General features: G+C 34.4%; 1 pseudogene; it reads right to left on the bottom strand.

The window, feature by feature from the left end:
* Window positions 1-1,306: 1,306 nt before the first annotated feature.
* LOC120176979 lies at window positions 1,307-2,147 on the bottom strand (annotated as a pseudogene).
* Between the last annotated feature and the right edge of the window lie 1,338 nt (window positions 2,148-3,485).

Here is a 3,485-nt window from a genome sequence, read left to right as displayed (position 1 = left end):
TCAACATTCCAGGTTTCCAGGAATCTTCATTCATGAATCCTGAGAATTGTGACTCATAAGTTTTAAAAGAGGAAGGACAGTAGAAAACTAAAAAGTAAAATTAGTTTATTTACTTTTAAGTGTCGGGTCGGGTTGGATAGGATTATTTTAACCTTAATCTGAATTCGATCCGACGAATCTTTTACACATATCACTCGACCTAATCTGACCCGAACCCAATTTTTAAAAAAAATCCGATCCTATCATGTTGAATCAGGTCATAACCCATCGAATCTGAGTCTCATGCTCATCCCTAGGGACGAACGTGACTAAGGAAATGTCCAAACTACTCTTCTTTAATGCAAGCATTAGGCTTGTAAACGAACCGAACGCACATGAACGGAGGTATGTTCATGTTCGTTCATTTAATAAATAAACGAACACGAACATAAACGAACAAAAATTTTTTTGTTCATGTTCGTTCATTTAAATAATAAACGAACATAAACGAACACGAACGAACGAACATAAACGAACACAATAAACAAACATAAACGAACAACACAAACACACAAAAAAACTTATTCGAACACAACAAACGAATGTAAAAAAAATTAAACAACAAAAATAATAACTTAAAATTCATTAATACAACCTACAACTTTAGAGTTAATTTGTTCGAATATGACAAAAACATACATAAATCATAAATAAATTATATGAACATAATAAAGTCTTAAAGTTAATTTGTTCAACAAAACAATCTTCTTGAAATCCAAACAACTTCAATAATCTTCGTCACATATTCAACTTGCCCTCTGTTCGAACATAAACGAACGAACATATAATCGAACGTTCACAAACGTAAATGAAGAAACTAGCCCTTTGTTCATGTTCGTTCATTTAATTAAACGAACGCAAAATTTTGTTCATGTTCGTTCATTTAATAAATAAACGAACATAAACAAACTTCCCGCTGCACGATTTATGAACGGTTCACTAAACGTTCAGTTCATTTACAGGTCTAACAAGCATAAAACCACGCGTGATGAACCGGCTCCAAGCCCGTGACTAGGTTAGTTTAATATGGGCAGTCTTAATGGTATTCTTGGAATTTCGAAAATTAATACGCCCATGGTAGTTTCAAATTTATGCACCACCAATTCTATCATCCATTGTTAATTAATTAATTCACTTTCGAATAAATTCATTTATAAATAGTTTTTTTTTTAAAGTAACCAACTATACTAAAAATAGTTTACTTTTACCAATTATGAAGTTAAATATTTGAATTTTACCGTGTGAATTAAGAAAATTAAGTTGGAATTTACAAATAATATATAGGTAATGGCAAATTCAAATGTGTTGGCCAACGCTTTTTAGCTTTCCTACGTCTAGACTGTGTCTTCTGCCATTTCTTTTTCGGAACCACCTTGCTCTTTTGTTTCAACTTCAACTCAACTTATAGTTTGGATCCCTCATTCGTGCTTGAATATCCTTGAAAAACTCCACGTTCAATTTCTTAGGTCCTCCTTTCCGAAGCTCCTCATATGCCGGCCCCGAAACTATGTTCTCGAATGCTCCTATTAATATGTCGATGTCGCTCATCACTTCCCAAACATTTGTATATCGCCCATCCGGTCCTTTCCTGAGCTTCTTCAACGCATTCTCTACTGCTAGCTTCCTTGCTTTCTTACCTGGCGATAGCTCCTCGGGTTCTTTTTCGGATTTCAGTAGCTCTGAGATCGTCCTGTACTTTGGTTTTTCCTCAAACTCGAAAAGTTTGTCTATGTACTTACGCTAGCTTCATTAGGGTAAGGTTCTGTAGGAATGTCATCGTCGTCATCGCCTTCACTACCAGTCCATAACGTCTTTTCCTCATCACTTCTGGACCATACACTTCTCAACTCATCACTGTCATCAGCATCAATTAGCTCCGAATGATCTTTGGCTGCTGTCTGGCTTTTCGTATCTCTCTTTCCATACGGTTTTGGTTGGTTTTGGAATCGTTTTCGGGATCACTTTCATCTTCACTGCCAGTCCATAGGGTCTCATCTTCATCCATCTCTTTCTGCCAGGCCTTCCTAAAATCTTCATCACCTGGCGTTTTGCTCCCAAAGAGATCATAATGTTTTCGCCCTTCACGATCATACCATCGCAACACTGCCAAACATTCAACAATGCAGTGATGAGCACTCAATCCGTTAGGTTTGTTTAATTTCAAAGTTTTGAACAATTATACCAGCTTAGGCGATCAATTTTGGGGAAAAAAAACGGTAACCAACTAATGGAATAAATCAATTTTCAAAACCAACTAAACCGAACCAAAATAACCACAACTTAAGTCGTTTTAAACAATGAATCCATGCAGAAGTTGTTGATTAAGCGTCAGAGACCATAATAAATATATCTAAAAATCAATTAAAAACCCAACAAAAACCATGTAATTCAAACCTATCATATTTCAACATCACAAGAGAAACACAATATGAACGTCTAAAACGGGTCAACTGAAAAAATCCTCAACCTTCTTTTTTCTGTAAGTACTTTTTACAAACACGTTGACTCCATTCCATATTCGCACCTAATTCAAAAAAAATAACCAACTAAACCAAAGACTAATGGCTTCTTCACATGCATTCAATATATAAATGCAAGAAATGGGTATCAGAAAAAAAATGATATTTTACACGCAAATGAATCGAAATACTTTCACTTAGTACTTTTGCAAACACATTGACTACATTCCATATCCGCACCTATTTCATCGTTCCATCATATATATTCTTCACATACATTCAATAGATAAAAATGAGTATCAGGAAAATGCATTTTAGACGTAAGAGAGCAGGAATCTTACCTTGAAATTCTGATAAAATCCGCCGTTAAAATGACTTCTACAGGAGCCTAGCAGCGGGATTAGAAGAGATTCTTCTGACCTGCAAATGAAATGGGTTTTTCCCTTTTTATTTTTCATTTAAATTTCAGAGAAAGATTGTATATAGAAAGAGGGCGTATTTACCGAAAATCATTGAATTTTTTTTATTTACGTATCGTACATTGTTTAAAAAAATATTACGGATTTAACATTTTTTTCCGAAAGAAGCGACGTTGACGTGGCGTCACGTGTAGGCCTGTAAATGAACTGAACATTCAGCGAATCGTTCATGAACCGTGCGGCGGGAAGTTCGTTTATGTGTGTTTATTTATTAAATGAACGAACATGAACAAGATTTTGTGTTTGTTTAATTAAATGAGCGAACACAAACATAGGTCTTGTTCGTTCATTTACGTTCGTGAACGTTCGGTTATGTTCGTTTATGTTCGTTCGATTATGTTCGTTTATGTTCATTTATTTATGTTTAACCTAATTTTCTTAAATCAATTTTGGTGATAAATTTGTAAATATCTTAAAAATATTAATTAATATAATATTCTGATGACCAACTCCATAATTAACCCAATTTTATTTGGAGATTAAATCCAATATGTTAACCTGTGAGACA

Source organism: Hibiscus syriacus, unplaced genomic scaffold (genome assembly GCF_006381635.1).
Source record: "Hibiscus syriacus cultivar Baekdansim isolate YM2019G1 unplaced genomic scaffold, ASM638163v2 tig00112264_pilon, whole genome shotgun sequence".
Taxonomy (NCBI): domain Eukaryota; kingdom Viridiplantae; phylum Streptophyta; class Magnoliopsida; order Malvales; family Malvaceae; genus Hibiscus; species Hibiscus syriacus.
Note: the sequence above shows the minus strand (reverse complement) of the source record. Positions and strands in the feature narration are given on the sequence as shown.